The following is a 23,892-nucleotide window of genomic DNA, read 5'->3' as shown; positions in this document are numbered from 1 at the left end:
TCTTAGCTTAGCATCACCAAACATTCTTCTCTTTGCATCTCCAAACAACTGCAAGCATCAGCAACTGTGTTGGCTCCTGCGCTCTCTTAAGTATTCCAGTGAACTAATCAAGACCCACCCTGAAAGGGCAGGGCCTGCACCTCCTTAGAAATGGTCTAATCAAAAGGTCTCATCCACAGTTGGGTGATTCACATCTCCAAGGAAACACTCAATCCAAAGTTTCAACACTAATCAAAAGTCCACACCCACAAGATTGCATTAGAGAACATAGCTTTTCTGGGGGACATAATGTATCCAAACAGGTGCATACTTGCTGCTGATTTAAGTTCACCAAATGTCTTCAGAGTACAATCATGTGCTTGCTTGACCAAACAACTGGCCATCAAAACCTGGCCAAGTTGAGACATGAACTTAACCATCACAACACCCATGTGTGGATGTCAAAAAGTTGGATATAAGAATCTGGAATCGGGGAGTGTACTGGGCTAGAGATGTACATTTTGAAGCACATTAAGAAAGTGATAAGTGCAAAGGAGACACATAAGTCATGAAATGACAATTAGGATAGGGAAATATTCTCATTGAGAGAATGAAACTTCAATAAAAACCTGAAATAGATAAGAGAAAGATCCATTGAGACATAAGTGGGAAGAATATTCTAGTGAATAGGAACAGAAGTACAAAAGCCCTCGCAGATGAGGTTGGAGGAAGAATGTGCCTCCTGTATTTGAGGAATATCAAGGAGGATAATATGGCCACAGAAGAGTGATCAAATGGGAGAGTAGGAGGAGCTGAGATCAGAGAAGTAGCTGGGGACTGGACCATATAGGATCTTCCATGTCCTTTAATGTGAGTGCAATGAGGGGTCATTGCAGGATTTTGAGCAGAGTAGCCACATGATTTGACTTGGATTTTAAAATATCATTATAGCTGCTGAGTTGAGAAAATTCTGTAGGGGCAGCCAAGTAGTTGAAAACAAGAAGAGGAGTTAGGAAGCTATTTTGAAATTCCAAGCAGGAGATTATGGTGATTTGGACTAGGATGTAACAGTGTAGGTGGAGTCTTTATTTGTGTTTCTTGAAAAGCAGACCTTGAGGAAAGTATTTCAGTACAAATACTTTACTTAAGAGGAAGGGAAACACAGATAGGAGAGTGGAAAAGTTAGACAAGAAAGGAATGAATACAGAATGCATCATCAAAAAAGTTTCCCCTATCTATGGGCACATGGTGCCCAATTCCTCTGAAGACCTCTGGGAAAAAGTACAGAACATATTTCAGAGTTATCCAAGCCAAGGGGTGAGGAGCATTTCTGGCAAATTCCTATCCATTAGTGGTCAAGGCCTGCTTGAGGGGGGGCATTTCTGGCTTGCCCTCCTGCCAGTTAAGGATGCTCCCGTGGCAGGTGAAAAGTCCTCAGGCAGAGATTCATGTGTTTTCACAATAAGTAGTCTTTTTCTTGTAGCAGTGAATGCTGAGAGGATATGCATGAGACACTGAGAGAATCTGCTGCAGTTAGTGAGAAACTAAAGCCTGAATATAAAAATGTGATATATAGGTTTGATCAACTTCTTTTCTGTAAAAGATGCTCATTAAGATTCTGAGAATTTCACATTTCAATGTTGCATTTATTAGCAAACATTTACTGAGCATGTGCAATGTGTCATGCATTTGCAAGGAACTCATAAAGGAATGAAGCATAAATCTTGACTTCAAGGCACTCAAAACTGAGTAGCAAATATAACAATTTTTTCATGAATTATAATACATGCTATAAAATGAAGGGTGTCATAAAATAAATAGCACAATATTATAGTACTTATGCTAAGAAAATGATGTTGTGGGCACAGAGTAATGCAGCAATTCTAGAAACAGAGGCTGGAGGCCTTGCCTATTTTATTCCCTTGAATTCCTAAATCTAATTTCAGGGCCTGGCACATAGAAAGTTCTCAACACATGGCTACTGAATAGATCAATTAAACATCGAGATGCTGATAGGCAGGTGGTGAAGGAAAAAGAATAGAGCATAATGCTTATGTTTCTAGTGAGAGCAACTGGCTAGATGGTAGCAGCTTATATAATCTAAGAAATGAGGAGGTAGAGCTAGTAACATGGGACTAAGGATGTGGTGGTGTGGTGGTTTATAGCTGTATGTACCTCAGCAAAACATGTTCTTAAAGTTAATCCCTTCTTGTAGGTGTGAATCCATTATAAGTAGGATTTTTGATGAGGTTACTTCAGTTAAGTTGTGGCCCACCTCAGTCAGGCTTAATACTATTACTGGAATCCTTTATAAGTGGAATGAAACTCAGACAGAGAGAAAATCACAGGAAGTAAGAAGCTGAAATTGAACAGAACCCAGAAGAGAACCGAGAGGCCAAGAGAGGCTGCAAAGTGCATTGCCATGCGACAGAGAAGCCCAGGATTACAGGCAGCCAGTCCCAGAGGCCAGAAAGCAATGCCTTGATGATGGTTTGATCTGAACTCTCTCTTAGCCTCAAAACCGTGAGGAAATAGATTCCCATTGTTAAACCTGGCCCACCGCATGGCATTTGCTTAAGCAGCCAAGGAAACTAAAACATATAATGGCAAATAAAAGATCCAGTTTTGCACATTTGTGGATGGGGTAGGCAGAATTTTAAAATGGCCCTCAAGATTCCTGTCCTCTGGTATATATTCCCTATATAATCCCTTCACTCAAGTATGGGTAAGACCTGTGAATCTGATGGGATGTCACTCTCATGATTAGATGAAATCATATGGCTAACATGAAAGAATTCTGAAAATGTAATTAAGGTTCCAAATCAGTTCATTTTGAGTTAATCTAAAGGAACATTATCTTGGTGGGCCTGACATAATCAAGTGAGAGCCGTTAAAGGAGAACTAGACCATTACTGCAGAGGCAGAAACTATCTTGCTGCCTTGAAGAAGTAAGTGTCCATGTTGGGAGAATCTTATGTGGTTAAGAACTGAAGGTGATCTCTAAAAGCTGAAAGTGGTTACTGGTTGAGAACCAGTAACAAAACAGGGGCCTTAGTACTATAACCACAAGAACTACCTGGTCTTCAATCTCCTCCCAGCTCAGTATATCCAAACAAATGCTTCAGTGCTGTATTTGCCTTCTGCTGGAATACAGTGTTTAACGTTTAGATGGCAGTACCACCCATGAGTGGTTCTTCTTGATGGCCTTTGAGTAGTCGTTGTTTAAGATTTTGGTTCCAACATTCTGTTGCCTGTGTATTTGGTGGTGATAGGAAGCATGAAAGGCCCATCACCTTTATACCAGGGGAGTGTGCCCATTGCTTGGTTGCTTATATTGTAAAGGAGGTACCTTGATCTGACTGGAGTCTAGTTGGTATCTGAAAACATGGCACAGATGTTTCTCCAAAGCTGCAATAGTTGTCCTGGCAACCACAAGACACACAGAAATTGTTGTCCCATATCTAGAATGTCTGTCTACAGCGGTGACTAAGATGCAGCAGTCCTATGTTGTTGAGCTGCCACACTCATGTGGGGCCTGAGCCCTGGCTGATATGGCCCAGCTCACGATGTTGCATGGCCTGAGCACATTGGCAGAAATCACACAATTGTAGTACCTTTGGCTTCAACTTTCACTAGGGGATGTCCTTGTGATTTGGCCCACTCTTGCATCTGAGGTTGGCTTCCACATCCCATTTGATGGCAAATCCATAAGGCAATTGTGTCAATCTGCTGGGTTCATGCTTGGTCAGCATATGAATTCCATTCATGTTCTGCTTCAAATGGCCCTTTGCCATGGGCTCAATATGGGTGATGAATAGATGTCATTCCCAGCTTGCAAGCTGCTTCCACAGTCCATGACCCCATATGGGAGAGTATCTAATAGTCAATCATCGATTTGCCTATCATCAGACCATATAGCTAGCCCATTTGCTATGGCCTGTGAGTTCATAAATATGAGGCAGGAAGTTTTGGTTGAAGTGGTCTGCAGAGCCATCACCAATGTGCTGAATTCATCCCATTGGGCAGAATGCCCTCATTCAGTCTTGGAGTGGCTTTAGCAACCCAAAGGCCATAGAAGCCCAATGAACCCCATCATCCTTGAATTTTACAGATCCATCTGTGAACCAAGTCATACCAACACGTGGAACATCTTTGAATCAGGGGCCCTAGTAAATCAAGGGAGGGTCAGGAGCACCCCCTGCAGGCCCTTCAGCCCCCTCCAGCAAAGCAGCTATTTGTTCATGGAATTAGCTAACTCCCTGAGGTGCTTGGACTTGGTCTTGGATATACCAGTTCCATTTAAAGATAGAGCTTTGCTGAGCCCCTCCTACTTTATTAACAGGATTAGTGAAAACCTACGTGAGGATGGGTGTTTTAGTTTCCTAGGCTGCTCAAAGCAAATACCATGAAATGGAATGGGTTAAATGGGAATTTATTCACTCATGGTTTTGAGGCTGGAAAATTGTCCAAATCAAGGTACCATCAAGGCAATATTTTCTTCCCCAAAACTGGTTGCTGGTGATCCTTGGTTCCTCTGTCACATGGTAAGACACATGGCAGTGTCTGCTGGTCATCCCTTCTCTTCCGGATGTTATTGATTTCAGCTTCTTGCTTCTGTCACTTTCTCTCTCTCTCTCTCTGAATTTCATTCTCCTATAAAGGACTCCAGTAATAGGATTAAAACCTATCCTGACTGAGGTGGGACATCTTAACTGAAGTAACCTTATTGGAAGGTCTTATTTACAATGGGTTCACACCAACAGGAATAGAATAAACTTAAGAACATTTTCCTGGGGTACATACAGCTTCAACCAACCACAATGGGTAGTTTTGGTCTTAAAGTCACATACAATGCATCCATGGTTGAACACTTTGTCTCCACTAAAGCCCAAAAACAGGCTAAAAGCTGCCATTGAATGGGAGTGTACCTAGTGGCTGTCTCAGGTAGTCTGCATGTCCAGTCTCTAGGTGCCTAGTGCATCCCCATGGCAGTTTCTTTTTTCCACAGCCTCTAGTCTGTAGGAGTCATTGAGACTTGTAATTACATAGGACTGGATAACTCCACTGTCCCTACTGACAGAGCTTGTGCCACCACATGTTGCATGGCCTCTAAAGTCTGCTATTGCTGGAGGCACCATTCAAAAATAGCTGCCTTGCAGGTGACCTTAACTAGAGGGGCAAAAATAATGCCAGATATGGCACATGCTGTCTCTAGTAACAGAAACAGGCCTGTCAGCTATCGGGCCTCTTTCTTGGTAGTAGGAGCTGCCAGTGACAATAACTCGCATTTGAGTTTGTTTTGTATGACCCTTCAATTGCTAGCCCCAGTAACCCCTAGAAATTGTACCTGTTGGGCAGCTCATGTACTTTGTCAGGGTTGATTGCCCAACCTGCAATTGTCATAATATCATGCTTTTTTTCAGGCCTGTTCAACCAGTCCCTTAGTGGGACCTGCAAAGATGTCATCTGTATAGTGCTTCTGTGGATATTCAACTACTTTTGTGTATATTTGGACTTGTTGCAAGTCTAGCCCTACTTCTGGTGACAAACTGCAGGGGAGATAAGACATCTCTGAGAGAGCACACTAAATATATACTGGAGGCTATTCCATGTGAAAGAAAATTGGTCTTGGTCCCTGTTTTAGTTTTATTGGCTGCTCAAGGCAGATACCATGAAATGGGTTGGCTTTAAACAATGGGAATTTATTAGTTTACAGTCTGAGACCATAAGGATGTCCAAAGCAAGGCATCATCAAGGTGCTTTCTTCCTGGAGACTGGCTGTCAACAATCCTTGGGTCCTCTGCCACCTGGCAAGGCACATGGTGGCATCTGCTGTTCTCTCCCTTCTCTTCCAGGTTTCCTTCCCTTCAGTTTCTTGCTCCTGTGGCTTTCTCTCTTTGTCTGAATTTCATTCTCTTATATAGAAGTCCAGTAAGAGGATTAAGACTCACCCTGGGGCAGGCATTTACTGAGGTAATCTCATCCAAAGGTCCTAGTTACAATAGGTTTACACCCAAAGGAATGGATTATCTTTAAAAACTTGATTTTCTGGGGATGCCTACAGTTCCAAACCACCATAGTCCCTAATCTGCAGAGGGATGGACAAATGGCATTAGCCAGGACAATGGTAACATGTCAGTTCCTTAAGTCGGCTGCCACAACCTCAGTGACTGCAATGAAATCAGGTACTGTGGGAGGCTCCGCATTTACTCTGTGGTAATCTATCTTCAACCTCTAGGCTCCTGAGGCCTTTCTTACTGGCCAGACTGGGCTGTTAAACTGTGACAGGGTGGTTCTCAGCACATCTGCTTACCGCAAGTCCTGAACCAACAAATTAATGTCCTTCTTCCTGCCTGGGAGGCAGTACTGCTTTCGTTGAATAACCTACAAGGCTCTGGCAACTCTAGTGGTGGATAGGAATGGGCATGCCCCATAGGTATGGTTCAAATTTCTCATTGTGAGGGGTTTGTACCCCTCAGGTGATAGTGGTGCTCTGTGCTGCAGGCAACCAAAATGTCAATACCTATAATGCACTCAACGGTGTGAACTACAACACAGGCACCAGAAAAGATCCAAAAGACCTCAACTTCAAGCTCACATATGAGTCCCAAGGCCCTTCAATGCCACCAGTTTGCCCTTGCCCCTGCAGAGACCCAGTCAGTTGGGCACCCATATCTGAGAGCCCCAGGAAAGTCTGGATCCCCCTCCCCTTTCCCCTACCAACCCAACTATAGCATAGGGCTGCCAATCCCAGGTGGGACCACAAGACCTTGGCCCCACTCCTAAGCATTCCTTTTTAAAGGCAGTAAGATTGGGGTACAGAAGAGGGGGATCATCCTCCCCATCCTACACATGGTGCACATAGTCAGTTATCTTTCTCACTCTCCTGGTCAGGGAATAGGGAGGCCTTTTCAACTGCAGCTTCCCTCCTCCCCCCACTGTTTCCAGGGACTCTGAAGTCTGAGATGTGGGATTCTAAATCCTTCCAGTCTTTTGTGCCCTCCTTCTGCTCTTAACTTAGAGGGACTCCCTTCAGCCTGATAGTATTGGTGGAGCTCTTCCCTAGGAATCCCATCAATTTCTGCTTTATCTATCCCTCCCTTAATAACCAAAGACTTGTTGCCCCACCCCCTCCTTTGTCATTCCACAGTTGCTATTCCCCTTAGGACTCTTAAGGTGGGGAGCTACCTCTTGCTCTGCTCCCATCCCTCCCAGCTTGCTAACGTGGAGTTTTTCTACCATCCCCACTGTAATCCCAGGGGACAACAAAAGGAACAGGGAGGTCTTCCACTGGGGAGGCCCCTGTTTCCTGGACACCTCCAATGCTGTCCAAGACAGGACCATCCCATCCACATCCTGCTCTGGGGCAGGGTTTTATAGAATAGTGTCTATTGCCTTCACCCTCATAGGATAGCCTCATTAATAGTTTTCCATGGGGTTTTACTTTTCAGTAGTCTCCAACAGTTGGAAATGCTACTGTCCTGTTCTCAGCAAATCAGAATAGAAGTAGCATGGGCTCGTCTCTGCTTTGGTTGTTCTATTCAGCATTTTGCAGCAAAATTGTATTGTAGCAGAGGTTCAGTAATTAACTTTCTCAGATTGCATCACTTGACCCTGGACATCTGAGTCTGCAATGCCCCTAATTGAACAGATGCAACAATCAAGTTGCACGACCCACCCCTCGCTTCTGCCTATATCTATCTCTAACTTCCATAATTTACTCCCAGAAAAGTACCTCATTTCAACAGTTTGGTTTCTAGCAATGCCGTTGGTTGTCCTGCATTAACTGAAAACAGGTTTAATCTGGAGTCCACAAATAGCCCAGACTGGGTGGAACTCTTGGCATGGGGGCCCCAAACTCTCCTCTAGAGTCATCTGCAACCCTTGAGACACCATGAGGATCAGCAAGTGTTGGGGGAGCATGCAGATGGTCAGGAGCCAGGATATAGTTTTCCTACTCTTCTTGGAACCCACCTCTCTCATCTCCAACCTTATCTCCCCACTAATTCATCCTCAGGGAGACTATGAGACTGCTTACTACCCACTTACCTCCATATGGCCTGAGAGAGGCCAGCACATCAGTCAGCCTGTCACCCCAGGGATCCAGCACCATTCTGGATGACTGACCTGACAAACCCTTATGCTTCTACCATGCCATGTTGTTCTGGTTTGCTAAAGCTGCCATTATGCAAAATACCAGAAATAGATTGGCTTTCATAAAGGGGATTTACTAGGTTACAAATTTACAGTTCTAAGGCCATAAAAGTGTCCAAACTAAGGCATAAACAAGAGGATACCTTCACTGAAGAAAGATCAATGGTGTCTGGAACACCTCTGTCAACTGGGAAGGCATGTGGCTAGTGTCAGCTGGTCCTCTGCTCCTGGATTCTGGTTGCAAAATAGCTTTCTCCAAAATATCTCTGGGCTTCTGTCTCTCTTAGCTTCTTTCTCTCAGCTCCTGTGCATTGTTGCTTGTTCTCCAAGAATGTTTCTCTCTAAGCATCTGGGGATCCTCTATTAGCTTCTCTGGGACAAACTGTGGGCTTCTTCTCTTAGCTTAGCATCTCCAGACATCTTTCTGTCTGCATCTCCAAGTGCCTGGGCCTGTGTTGGCCCCTGAACTCCCTTAAGTACTCCAGTAAACTAATCAAGATCCACTTTGAATGGATGAGGTCATGCCTCCATGGAAATAATGTAATCAAAAGGGCTCACCCACAGTTGGGTGGGTCACATCTCCATGGAAACAATCTAATCAAAATTTCCCACCCATAATAAGTCTGTATCCACAAGAGTGGATTAAAAAGAACATGGCTTTTGTGGGGACATAAAGATTCAAACCAGCACACATGGTGTGTTCTTTTTTTTGTGATTTTGCCATCTACACCAAACTGTCAGTCAGAAGGAGAGACACCTAAAGAGATGTCAGCCTTCTCTAGTATAGGTGTCAGAGTCACCAGCAAACCATGACTCACACCGACTCTGATGGAAAGATGTTTTACTCACATAGAGAAGAGACACAGGAAGGTCAGCTTCACTAATGGCATCAGTTCCCCAAGCCTAAGCATCTCAATCCATGGCCAAAGCAGGGAGCTATTCTATGTGCAGCACTCCTCTCTTGTTTTGTGTACCATAATAGAGGTACCCCACTCCGTCCCCACCAGGGACAGATAAGCCACCAGGATATAAACTGGATGTCATAAAGCTTGCCCACCAGAGTCAGACTGACTCCAATGAATATTTACATATGCTCAGGACAATAGGGGAAGAAATATACTGGCAATCCCCTTATCTACCAGGGGATTGTGCTTTATCCCATCAGGCCAACATACCTGGTCCCATAAACAGGATGCATTTGTGGGTCCCAGGGAAAGGTGGCAGGCTGTGCTAGGACTGTCTCCTACCACAGGAGTACCCTAAAGATCCTTTGAATGAAACCTGAGAACCCCTAGGAAGCTTAAGAGCATTGTCCACCATTCATCTCAGCAGGAAGAAAGATACAGAATGGATATTTTCAAAAAGATCTGTGGATGTGGCTTTTGTCTAACAGAGTGAATCTCAATGAAATCCATAGTAGACCTAAAAAGTTTTTGATAAATTTATTTCAGCACAAACACTGCAGGTTGGAATGAATGGTCAGAGGGAGTACAAAATTGAGGCTGTCAGTCATCCAAAATAGTGCTGACAGGAAGCAGGCTAATAAAACTACGCAGCTGCAAGCATGTGCTACTTTCTATGAAAAAGATGGGATGACTCAGAGAACAGAATCAAGAGTTGTGAGGTAAGAGCTGACAGTCACAAAATCAGTCCTTGAAGCCTATTCAAGAGGCCTCCAACACTTGCCTGGCTGGATTTCAGAATTGCTAAGGACTGATAACTTTATTTAACCTTCCAATCTTCCCCTTTCCAAGCCAGAATATACACAGTGTTTATCTTACATTATTCTCATCATTGTATTTTGGGTATGTTGGGGGTCAATAATTTGTCTCTAGTTTCATAGGTCCATAGATGGAGCACTACTTAGTGGATTATATTCAAGAACATTACCTGCTGTAGAAGATTTAGATGATAAGATTTTGCACTTTGAGCTAAAACTGTAATAGGATTAGACTTTTGGGGACCTTGTTGGGGCGGTGAACATATGTTTGCATCTGGAAGGGACATTGGAGGATACAGGGTCAACTGTGGTAAGCAGAATTCTAATATGACCCACCACTTTATGTAATCCCCTCCCTCTGAATGTGAATCGGACCTGTAACTTGATTCTTATTAATAGAATATAGCAAACATAGGGGGATATTTCAGAATTAATTAAAAGCTCCAATAAGTTGGCTTCACTTCCATTAACAGGGAGATTATCTGAGTGGGTTTGATGTAATGAAGTGAGTCTTTTAAAAGAAGGTCTAGAGATCAGAGACTCCATGCAGAAGGGATTCTCTTCCCATTGTTGTCTCCGAAGAAGCAAGCTGCCATAAATTCTACAACAGCATGGGAATGAATTCTGCCAACAACCTAAGGGAACTCTGACATAGATTCTTCCATAGTTGAGACTCCAAATAAGAACACAGCATGGCCAACACCTTGATTTCAGGTTTGTGAGCCACTGAGTAGGAATAGAGCTAAGCCATGCCAAGACTTCTCACAAAGAAACTGTGAGATAATAAATGGGTATTGTTTTAAGTCATGATGTTTGTGATAATTTTGTACACAGAAACAGGAAATTAATTCAGTGATCACTGTTATTTTTGTCCTTGAATTAATTTCATTAGTCCTACCTGCCATATGCTTAGTGGTTAAAAATACAGAATTTCTTGCCGTTTGTAAAAATATTACCTAATGTGAAATACGAAAGACACAAGTAAATCTCGCCTATGAAATTATGCAAAAAATTCCAGGAAATGTCTCTTTTGATTAACTCAAAATCAAGTAATTTGGGACATAGTTACATTTTCAGAATCCCTTCACCTATACTATATAATGTAACTAAATAATGTAACCTAACCATCAAATTCACAGTTCCTACCTACACACAAGGGAGAGGACTATACAAGGTATGTATGCCAGGGGACAGGAATCTTAGGATTCTGCCTACCACATGCCCAAATGTACAGTACTCGATTTTTTTATTTGCCACCACCCCATCCAACTCCCATATTATGAGCTCATTTTCCTCATTCCCTACCTTAAATAATGCTACTTCCATTAAGCCAGTTGTCTCACTAGACATATAAGCATTTTGATCAATTTTCTCTTTTGCCTTCATCCTTGGCTATCTATTCAGTAACTGTACATTGAGCACCTTCTATGTGCAAGGCTCTGAGCTTGTAACTGGGGATTCAATGTGGAATAAAATAGGCAAGGCCTCAAGACTCCATTTCTAGAATCACTGCATTAATCTAGACTCTCATCATTTTCCTTTTATAATACCTTTTAATCTGAACACTCTGCCTTCACTCTCTCTTACTCCAATATCTGCTATAATCTGGCAACAGAAAGTCAGTGATTATAAAGTATAACTGTATTATAACCTTGCTTATTTGTCTGTATACTGTGGTTGTAAATGAATATTAACTCAAATTAATTTGAGCAAAATAAATTTTTTTCTGCTTTACAAAACTGAAAATTTCAGGGATATTAGGTTAGCTCTGGCTGTATTCTCTGTTCTTCCATTTGTAGAGCAAAATTTCTGAATTATATTTTTAGTGGATCAACATTGATCACTTATTCATCCCTTAAATAATCACCATTGTCAGGAGAAGGATTACAGTGGTCAGCAGGCCTAAAGCTACATTCTCATTCCTGGTTCCAATGGGTAGAGTCATTACTAACTAAACCAGGATGACTGAATATGGAGGTTGCTTGGGTCTCTAAAAGAAAAGTGTAATCATTTTCTGAGAACAAAAGAGGAAAGGGGTCAGGGACTGGAAAAACTAAAACCACATATGTTCAGAAGACTGTCTTAAAAAATGAGCATGAGTCACCACTTCCATATTCCTTAGGTTGACATAAAGGCTTTTTACAATATTTTCCCTGTGTAACTTATTAGTCTTATTTTGGATGGGTGGGAGGAATCATGTTCCAACAGCACCAAATTATCTGTTCCCTAATTGTTCCATCAGCTCTCCTACCTCCAAATCTTTGTCCTAGCTTTTCTGTCTTCGGAATGTTCCCTCAGCCCTTCTTTTTAAGGGAGCTTCATTCCCCTAGAAAAGCCATATTCTTTAATGCAATCTTGTGGTGGCAGACCAATTAGTCTGTTGATTAGGGTGGAACCTCTGATTGAATTATTTCCATGGAGGTGTGGGCCCCGCCCATTCAGTGTGGGTCCTAATTAAATTGCTGGACTCCTAAGAAAGAGCCCACAGACAGAAGGATCTCAGAACAATTGAGAGAAACTTTTGGAGAGACACTTGGGAGCTGCTGCTTAGAGATACTTGGAGATGCAGACAGAAGGACATTTGGACACTCACCTAAGCTAAGCCCAGAGTTTGCCCTGAAGAAGCTAAGAGTGGATCCCCAGATGCTTAGAGAGAAAACTCCTGGGAGAAAGAAGCAAGGGCACAGAAGAACTGAAAGACAGGAGCTAAGACAGACACCCAGAGACATTTTAGAGGAAACCATTTTGAAGCACAACCCGGGAACCAGCAGATGCCAGAGAAGTGCTTTCCCAGCTGACAGAAGTGTTCCAGATGCCATCAGCTTTTCTTCAGTGAAGGTATCCTCATGCTTATGCCTTATTTTGGACACTTTTGTGGCCTCCAAACTGTAAATCTGTAACCTAATAAATCCCCTTTTATAAAAGCCAATCCATCTCTGGTGTTTTGCATTTGGGCAGCATTAAATTAGAACAGCATCTCTCAAAAATGTCTCTCAGCTTCTCTGAGCCCCTTGTTTCCATTAACTCTCTTAAAGGACTCCAGTGATCTAATTAAGAACCACCTAGAATGGGCAGGGTCACACTCCATAGAAATAATTTAATCAAAGATCTCCTTCACACTTGGGTGAGTCCCATCTCCAGGGAAACACACAATCAAAAGGTTCCACCCAACAAGATTTTGATCATGGCTCTTCTGAAGTCCATAAAAGTTTCAAACAGGCATAGAGGCCTCATATCGCAGCTTTGCCACTCCCCCTTTCCCTTTTTTGTTCTCATAAAATGATTAATTGGCTTTTATAAAGGGGATTTACTAGGTTACAGATTCACAGTTCTAAGGCCATAAAAGTGTCCAAACTCAGGCATCAACAAGAGGATATCTTCAGTGAAGAAAGGCCAATCAAGTCTGGAACACCTCTGTCAACTGGGAAGGCACAGTCATTTACACAGTTACAGTCTTAAGGCCATAAAGTGTCCAAGGTAATACATCAGCAATCATGCACCTCCACTGGAGGATGGCCAATGGTGTCTGAAAACCTCCATTAGCTGAGAAGGCACATGGCTGGCATCTGCTCCAAAGTTCCGGTTTCAAAATGGCTTTCTCCCAGGACGTTCCTCTCTAGGCTGCAGTTCTTCAAAAATGTCAGTCTTAGTTGCCCTTGGGGTATTTGTCCTCGCTTAGCTTCTCTGGAGCAAGAGTCTGCTTTCAACAGCCGTCTTCAAACTGTCTCTGATCTGCAGCTCCTGTGCTTTCTTCAAATGTCCCTCTTGGCTGTAGCAGCTTGCTTCTGTCTGATCTTATACAGTGTTCCAGTACTTTAACTCAGACCCACCCTGAATGGGTGGGCCAACACCTCCATGGAAATTATCCAATCTGAGTTATCACCCACATTTGGGTGGGGTGCTTCTCCATGGAAACACTTAAAGAATTGCAATCTAATTAACACTGATAGGTCTGCCCACACAAGATTATATCAAAGATAATGGCATTTGGGGGGACACAACACATCCAAACTGGCACAGATGCTAAAATATGTAATCCAGAATTTTCCCCCAGGAGACACTAAGAGCTGACACAGACAAATATGCTCGGAGACACTTGGAGATGCAGATGGAAAGACATTTGGCAATGCTATGCTAAGAGATGAAGTCCAGAGTTTGCCCGAGAGAAACTAAGAGAGGACCCCAGGCACTTAGATGCACAGGAATTGAAGAAGCTAAGAGAGACAGAAGCTCAGAGACATTTTGAAGAAAAGCCATTTTGAAACCAGAACCTGGGAGCTAAGGACATGCCTTCCCAGTTGACAGAGGTGTTCCAGACTCCATTGGTCTTTCTTCAGTGCCTTAGTTTGGACACTTTTATGGCCTTAGAACTGTAAATTTGTAAACTAGTAAATCCCCTTTATAAAAGCCAATCCATTTCTGGTATTTTGCATAATGGCAGCTTTAGCAAACCAGAACAGCCTCTTATCCCAGACTGGTCTGGATGTTTATTCATAATTTATATCCAGGATACTTCCTAGAAGGCTTTTTAATGACATGCAACACAATGTTTAAGAAAATTAAGATTAACCAAATAGAAGTAGAGGGATGTCATTTGAGATATTACATGCAGAAGAGTTTTCCCACTGATTATTCACTGGCCTGATTGATCCTAATATAACCCTCTTTGGGTTTTCTCAGTCTGCTGGTGGTATACAGCTCATCCTCCTATGAATTGGAACACTTGGAGGGAAAGGGGGATAGTTATAAGTTATGCAGAGGATAGAGCCTACCCCTTGCCCACTTTGAGTTTTGCATCTAGAGTCAGAAGAATTGGCTATGGCAAACTGATGAGATCAATTTTCTATAGATGGCATGTTCTCTCTACTCTTTCCTTAAAAAGATACACATACATACATGCACACACTAAAATGAAACCTAGTACAAGCTAAATCTGGATAAAATAAAAGGCACTGTGGTACAATGGAAAGAGACAGAATTGGGAATGTTTCAGTTTGCTAAAGCTGCCAGAATGTAATATGATAGAAATGGGTTGGCTTTTACAACAGGCTTTATTAGTTTACAGATTTACAGTTCTAGGGTAATGAAAATGTCCCAGTTACAGTATCAACAGGATGAAACCTGGACTCTGAATACAGGCTGTTGGCATGTGGGGTTCCTGTGTCAGATAGCAAGGCACATGGCAGCATCTGCTGGTTGTTTGCTCCTGGGTCTCGTTGCTTTCTGCTTCTGGTTCCAGGGGCTTCCTCTTGTCTTCTTTAGCTTGTCTAGGGCTTTTCTCTCCATAAGCCCTCTCCAAACTTTTCTGGCTATTTCTCCAAGTTCTCTCTACTTTTTCTGTCCTTTATCCTCTCATAAAGGACTTCAGTAAAAAGGATTAAGACCCACATCTCAATTGAAACAACCTAACAACAGTTCTCACCCACAATAGGTCTGCACCCACAGGAATGGTTTAAAAGAAATAGCATTTTGGGGGATACATAATAGCTTCAAACCAGCACAGGGACTGTAAGAGTTTGTTAACTTGAGTAAGTGCCTGGACCTGAATCTCTTCATTGGTACAAAATAATTCTTGAGATGATTGACCACTTAGGCCTTTTTCTGGGGAATTGAAAGCCCTGTGACTGTGGAGTCAGCAGACACTGCACTTGGTAGCCCTGATTCAGCTTTTCTCTGCCCTGCCCTTGATATTGCTTATCCTCAGTAGTCTCCTTCATCGTTGATGCTGAGCTGAGCTTTATTTAAAACACATTTTTTTTCACATACTCCTGAGAAGCATATGCTTTTCTTTGGCTCCCTACTCTATTTTTTGGTTGTTATTGTCTTTCAAGGAGTTTGTCTATTTCATATGAGTTGTTAGAATAAAGTCATTCACAATATTTGTTTACCATCTTTTTGTTGTCTGTTCAATCTGTAGTGATTTACCAACCTCATCCCTAACGTTGGTATTTGTGACTCCATTTTTTCTAATAAGGTTAATTACGGAACTCTCAGATCCATTACCTAGAAATAGGCACTATGATATAAGGGTGTGTTTGATTTGAAAAGAAAGAATATTTTTAACTATATGAAAATTTTTTACAGCTTTTCTCACCAGAAGTTTCTGAGATGGCTTCTTCTGACAAATTACTAGAAATAGTAGTCTCTAAAAGCATACCTTAATTATAAATCTTCAGTGGAATATTCCAGGTTCTTTTTTGAGTTATCAATCAATCTTTCCTCTAGAATTTCATAGCATTTTATATTGCCATGACAACTCTTATTGTGCCAATTTGAGTCATAAATATTTACTTGGTTTTATGCTCCTCATTGAGTAGGAGTTCTTTTTAAACAAGAGATTTTGGCTTTTTATTTTCCTCATTCAGAGCCCTAAGCCCAGAAAACATGCTCAATAAAAGCTTTTCAATTGACTTGCTGAAAAGATGACCACAAATTGAAGATGTCCACTTCTTAAGATGGGAGGATTTGTAAGCAGAGAAGAAGGAGTTAAAAAGAGAGAGGTGTGAGGTAATGAAAGCAGCAAATTATGCTCACACATTCTGCAGCATGTAGTGCTGTAATTTTGAAGTGAAAGGTTTCCATGACCACTGCTGTGGTAATTGGCATTAGCACTGTATATTCTCGGCATTTTGAGTGGAAATTACTGCCTTGGTTCCTACTCCCACTATTGTACTAAAATGCTCAGCTATATAAGACTTAGACATATTAGTCCCATGAAATAGGTTTAGATCATTTGGTTGAACTAGTGCTGTCCTGTTCTCCTATTCTTTAGCTTAAATTTTTGATCACTCTTGTATTTTCAAAGAGTCTTTCAGAATCTGAGAGAGACACCTAACATTTTTCCAGTGTTCATTCTCTGCAGGAAATAAAGGAAGTAACTTTATGTAAAGTCACTGTGATGGTTAAGTCCACGTGTCAACTTTGCTATTTTACGGTGTCAGTTTGTTCGGTCAAGCAAGCACTGATCTGATTTTTGCTGTGAATGTATTTTTTGGATTTATATCATTAGTGAGTTGATTTCACCTATGGCTGATTAGGTCTATAATCAACAAAGGAGATTGACCTCAGCAGTGAGAGGAGCGGTATCATCCAATCAGTTAAAGTCATTAAAGGGAGAACTAATGATTTCAGAAGTCAGAAGAGGAATTTCTATGTCTATTTTAGCCAGATAGCTTCTCCTAGGGAATTGAACTTCACCTCACTGGAGTTCCCAATTTGTGGCATTCCCTATGGAATTTGCATTTGCCAATCCCCACAGTCACATGAGATAGTTCCTGTAATAAATATCATATCATAATATTTATTATTGACAGGATATATATATATATATATATATATATATATATATATATATATATATCCTATTGACAGAATACATATATATACATATATATCCTGTCAATTCTGTCCTCTGGAGAATCCTGACTAATACAGCTTTTGGTGCCAAGAGTGGTTCTTGAAAAATTGAATCTTATGTATCATATTTTTTACTTCATTCTGTGATTTTTGGACTTAGGTCTCCAATCTGGTTGGATTAAAAGCCATTGCTAGCTATTTCTAATGATAAAGATGACACTGATAATCTATGACATGAATTGGCAATATAGATATGCAAAATATCACCACTGGATACTGCTACTCAAATGTTTATAAGAGGCAAGGCTCTGGGTGAGAGTGTGTTAGCTACCTTTACAGAATTTTGTGGAGTTAAGGAATATAATAAAGTTAGTTTGTTCCTAAATATGCTGGATACAGTTACTAAAGAAATGGATGAGCTAAATGCATAATACAGACTAATCTATGCAACTTGAACTTTTCAAATATAGTTGTAGTAGGCAGAATTCTAGGTGCTCCCCATGACCTTCACTCTGCTTGGTGCCACTCCAGTGATTGCGTTATGTTCCACAGCAAAAATGATTTTGTAAATGTAATTAGATTTACTAATCTATTGAACTTAATAGGAAGGTTAACCAGAATCACATGAGCCCTTTAAATCAGCAGAAAGTTTCTCTGGCTGATAGTATAAATGGAAGTTGGAGAGAGTGGAAATGTGAGAGGAATTCAATGTGAGGGAGTTTCTTCATCGCTGAGATGGAGGAAGCCAGAAGGCATGGACAAGGAGTGGTCTCTAAAAACTGAAAACAGTCCCTGGTTGGCATTGAGCAAGAAAATGGAAATGCCAACAGCCTTGAATTAGCTTAGAAGTGGGTTCTTCTAAGTGTCCAGCCCAGCTGATACCTTGACTTTGGCCTAGGGAGACCCTAAAAGAACCCAAGCAAGATTGCCATGAATTTTGACCTACAAAGCTGTGATATAATAAGTGGGTGTCATTTTAATCTGCTAAATAAGTTTATGGTGATTGTTACACAGGAGTAGAAAGCTAACACAATGCATTTTTTAAACACTGTAAATGTTATTTTGATGGAAAACCTTCGGAATGCCTCAGGCAGACATGAATAGAAAGGCAGATGAAATACTCTCAGCTTACTGCTTTTCAGATCCCTGGGTTTATCTTTCATGGCTCTCCAGGTGAGAGAAGTCATGTCTGAAATGGAGGGTAGGTTTAATACCCAAGGACAAAATGAGTAAGATGGAAACAGAGTGAAAAATGCCTGTTTGAAATATCAGCCTATCCTACCTGATTGAAATTCCAATATTAGGTGAAGTCATTGCCTCCAATACCCTACAGTTATACTGTAATTCAATTCAAATAGTGTTAATATAATAAGTACACTGTACCTGACTGTGGTAAGCCAGATTCAATAGGAGAATGTAAATAATAAAATAATATGGAGAAGAAAGATAGCCTAAAGGGGCCTGGAATAAAAACTGTGGAGTCAGAAAACCAAGAATCAGGATGATCAGGATGAGAATAAAGAGAGATCAGTTAGTGAGAAAATTCTGTTCTGAAGTAAACCTGATGTAAGTTACCAGGATATTCACAATTCCTACACTTTGGAGGTCACCTACATCTTGCACATTTATTGAAATTGCTTTGAAGGTCAGATCTCCTATATGATAAGAAATAGAAAATTGTCCTTAGCATCTGGAGAACTTCTGAGATTTATATTCTTCTAATTCCTTGCTGCCAGTGAATTCTTGATAATGGTTCTGTGTTTTGCCTCCTTCCCTTCCCATCTATTTTCCAGTCATTCTGAAAATACTACTGTTGTAAGGTCTGTGGGGAGCAAGCCTACATCAGTAGTTTGAGACAGTTGAAGAGGATCTATATTAACATATAATACTGTCAACAACTTATAATTTATTATTAGCCATCTTCATTTTTAAGAGTCCCTCAGCTTCTTTCCCTGTAGATAATTTGCCCGGAGCCTTTTAACTTGACTCATCTCATCCATCCTTAATTTTTGCCTCTTTTCAAACTCAAATCTTTATTCATTTCTTATCCAAAGCATGTTAAATATCATGTTGTTTCACCTTCATATTATCAGACTATGCCTATGATGCTTTGTTTCGTACAAACTCATCCAAAAGCGATTCCATTCTTAAGAAATTTTGGAACAGGAAAAACATAGCTAAGTGTGCTCCTTGTCAGAATAGAGGTTGCCTGGGAACTGGCAAGTAGCTCAAGATTACTTCTGGAGTAATGGAAATGTTATATAAATTGATAGAAGTATGAGTTACACAGGTGTACGCATTTGTTAAAACTCACAAAATTTATATTTAAGATCCCTGTATAAAGATCATACCTCAACAGGAAATAGTAAAGGGAGATAACAAAAAAGAAAATATGCCTGAAACATAGGAAGAGTCACATTTACTGGGGTGGGGTGGGGAGGTATGACATGCAGCTGAAGTGACAGCCCCAAGGGCATGAACCACAGGCAACCATGTTGGAAGTGAGGGTGCATGGCGGCCAGCCTTTGGCTGCATCTTCCTTGTCTTCTGGAAGCCATCATTTTGCCCTCTGACTTCTCTGTGTCCCACTTTCAGCTGCCATGCTGGTATAGTCTTGGGACCCCAGTATTTTGAATTAAAGGAACCAGAGAAAAATGGTGGAAGACTGTGGAACAGAGACAACAACACCTGGGATGTTCCACCAAATCCTGCAGGACTGACTATTACTGCTGTATCCTGTACACCAGTCCCCTTAGCTGCAACCAGTTCTCATCTCTAAATGTATCCTTTTCGCAGTCCTTATCACCACATGCACACTCCACTCATCTGCCATCCCTTCTTCTGAGGTCTTCAGCACCATTACCTTTTCTGCCTTATTCACCAGTTCCTCTGTTCCACCCTTTGGTACTTCTATATCACCTCCTGTTTTTCCATCAACTGCTGCTGCCTTCAGCAGTCCTCTTTTATCTCACTTTACACCTTCAACTTCTGCCTCAAGCACTCTTTTATCAGCTCCCTCTTTGGGACTCCCCACATCAGGATTTTCTGTTAGTTCAACTTATGGCATTGCAAGGCGTCACGCAGGAAGAGCTTCCCAGGCACCCCTGATGCCATCCATCACTTTCTACACCTGCAGTAACAAGCATTTTGCCAACTCCTATTACTCAGCTAGCCAATTTGACATTTCTGGTATAGAGAACTGGAGCCACATCAACCATTATTTTCACAGGAACAAGAAGATCCTAGGAGCAGTAATGGTCAGAATGAAGGAATCTGGCTTTTATTAAAGGTGTGGCCAGGAATCTGCCAATGAAATTTATCCTTGATAAAATAAAACATCTGGTAGACCCTGGCATGGCTGCAAACACAGGCATACCTTGTTTCATTGTGCTTTGCTTTATTTTGCTTTGCAGATCTTGAGGGATATAGAAGATCTGTGGCAACCCTGCATCAAATAAGTCTATCAGTGCCCTTTTTCTAACAGCATGTGCTCACTTTGTGTCACTCTGTCACATTTTGGTAATTCTCTCAATATTTCAAACCTTTTCATTGTTATATTTGTTATGGTGATCTGTTATCAGTGATTGCGCCAGTTTGAATGTATTATGTCCCCCCAAATGCCATTATCTTTGATGTACTCTTGTGTGGGCAGACCTATCAGTGTTAATTAGATTGTAATTCTTTGAGTGTTTCCATGGAGATGTGCCCCACCCACCTGTGGGTGACTCTGATTGGATAATTTCCATGGAGGTGCTACCCCACCCATTCAGGTTGGGTCTAAATTAAATCACTGGAGCCATATAAATGAGTTGACAAACAGAGGGAACTCAGTGCAGCTGAGAGTGACATTTTGAAGAAGAGCTACAGCCAAGAGGGACTTTGAAGAAAGCACAGGAGCTGCAGATCAGAGACAGATTGAAGACGGCCATCTCCAGACTCTTGGTCCGGAGAAACTAAGAGAGGACAAATACCCCATGTGCAACCAAGAATGACATTTTTGAGGAACTGAAGCCTAGAGAGGAACATCCTGGGAGAAAGTCATTTTGAAATCAGAACTTTGGAGCAGATGCCAGCCATGTGCCTTCCCAGCTAACAGAGGTTTTCCAGACACCATTGGCCATCCTCCAGTGAAAGTACCTGATTGCTTGGACACTTTATGGCCTTAAGACTGTAATTTTGTAATCAGATATACCCCCTTTTATAAAAGCCAATCCAACTCTGGTGTTTTGCATTCTGGCAGCATTAACAAACTAGAACAGTGATCTTCAATGTTACCATCATAATTATTTTGGGGTGCCATGAACCATGCCCATGTAAGATGGCAAACTTAGTTGATAAATGTTGTGTGTGTTCTGACTGCTCCACTTACCAGCCATTCTCCTGTCTCTCTCCCTCTCCTCAGACCTCTCTATTCCCTGAGATACAACAATATTGAAATTAGGCCAATTAGTAGCCCTACAATGGCCTCTAAAGGTTCAAGTGAAACAGTCAGTCGATGTGGCAAATTTCATTGCTGTCTTATTTTAAGAAATTGCCACAGCCGCCCCAAACTTCAGCACCCACCACCCTGATCAGTCAGCAGCCATCAACATCAAGGCAAGATCCTCCACTAGCCAAAAGATTATGACTCGCTGAAGACTCAGATGATGGTTAGCAATTTTTAGCAATGAAATATTTTTAACCAAGATTTGTACATTGTTTTTTTAGACATAATGCTATTGCACACTTAATAGACTTTTATATGCACTGAGAAACAACAAAAAAATATCCTGTGACTCACTTTATTGCAACATTGGCTTTATTGTGGTGGCCTGGAACCAAACCTGCAATATCTCTAAGGTATGCTTATGTCAAATCTGGAGGTGAACTATATATTGTAGTGACCTCAAACAAAGAGGTAAAGGCTGCTGCTGTCCAAGATGCCTTCCAGGAATCTCTGGCTTAGTTGTGGTTATAGGGGAAGCAGGGCAGTTCAGTATTGCCCCACAATCAGTGGCCTAGGTAGCAGGATTAGCTTGTGTCTAACAGAAAGGATCAATGAAAGACAGAGTGCTTTGTCAATAGCAAACTTCATTGCAGAATTGCTACTTGACAAATGGTTTGACATTAGTTTGTTTGATAGTTGAAAATCCTGCCCATGGCATTCAAATAGAAACATTTAAAAAGTCATACCAGTGCCTTTGGAATTTGTTCAACAGGCTCAAAGTCTAACTTCTTGGACTACAACCTAAGGTGGTCTGGCCTTTTGGTAACAGTGGGTGAAGTCCTGGAAAACACTTTCCTTAATGTCAGCCAACTGATTGGCAAATGACCTTTACTGACACTTCTCACTGAAGGTGATCTATGATGCAGCCAGAGCAATAGCAAACATTTATAAACACTGCTTACTACCTAGGATCATGTAAGAGAAGACTTAGCCAGGATACTGGGACTTTTCCTCTCTTCTAGCCTGATGCTAAAAGATAAATTATACCTTCTTAAAATTATATAGCTTCAATGAATCCAGAAGTTTTTATAATTTTCCTGTGGTCTACAATTTTTCTTTTTCTAAAAAGGAATCATGTCATTCCAAAAGATGAAATAACACAGATACTTTTTATGATCATATAATTTCATACACCATAGTTTTCAGAAATATGTATAAATATACGTATGGCACAATTTGATATATCAAATTTATAAGGTGGAAGTTAATGTGCATTTTACTTAATTATATAGAGAATTATTTTCTTTTTTGAAAAAGACATAGTTAATTAAAAACCATGTTTATTTTTATATTATTTATAAGTATTGTTTATTTTAATTTATGATCAATTTGCTCTGTCAGGCTTTGAAGCCTTTTGTGTACGCATATGATCTCGGGTCTTATGCCAAGCAGTATGCTCAACAATTGACTTTAATAGGCCTACCTATAGGGAGGTATTGCACATTTCCATGCATAGTTTTAACAATGTGGGCCAAAATATCTGAATTGATCATTTTCTTTTTGGTCCTCATGTATATATATAGTCTGAAAAAATTCCACTTTAAAAAAATCATTTTGCCATTTCACAGATTCCTCCTATGAACATTTTGTTTGTTTATTTCTATGTGACAACTAAGTGGCAAATGGTTCAAGTATATTTTAAATCAGAAATATTCATGTTATTTTGTATACTACTATTCAGTACTTTGAAGTAGAAATTCTTGACAACAGCCATTGTTTTTGCTGCCAAGCGTATTCTTCAAACTATAATGGGGACATTTTTGAGATGAATTATTTTGTTTATGGAACTGTATGCCTCTTATTTTAATTAAGGTTTCCTCTTATTTAGTTTGCCTAAACACTACTTTTCTAATTTTGTGCCATTTTGCCTTTACTTTTTTTTTCTGCCTCTACTTTTTATGGAAATTTTCGAAGAAACATTTTTATGTGTGATCTTGTTTATTTTGCCCATTATGCTTATATTTACTAAACATTTTCTCCCAAATAATATATTTTACCACTTTTTGATTTATATAAATCAAAATTATATTATATATAAATCAAAATTTTCTTATACTGTTGAACTCTAAGCAAGGTCAAATAAATCCTGGAGATATCATTTTTTCTTCTATATAATTCTTAAGATGTAAACTGGTTAGCACAGTCCCTGGCAATTTTTCAAAGGTGTTGAAGCTCTTTTCCTGCACTGTCTTAACAT

The 23,892-nt window shown here is 40.7% G+C and overlaps 1 pseudogene; it reads left to right on the top strand.

The window, feature by feature from the left end:
- Positions 1-19,863: 19,863 nt before the first annotated feature.
- LOC119538518 lies at positions 19,864-22,614 on the top strand (annotated as a pseudogene).
- The last annotated feature ends 1,278 nt before the right edge of the window (positions 22,615-23,892 follow it).

This window comes from Choloepus didactylus, chromosome 6 (assembly GCF_015220235.1).
Source record: "Choloepus didactylus isolate mChoDid1 chromosome 6, mChoDid1.pri, whole genome shotgun sequence".
NCBI classification, from domain to species: Eukaryota; Metazoa; Chordata; class Mammalia; order Pilosa; family Megalonychidae; genus Choloepus; species Choloepus didactylus.
This window is presented reverse-complemented; position numbering and strand designations above follow the sequence as displayed.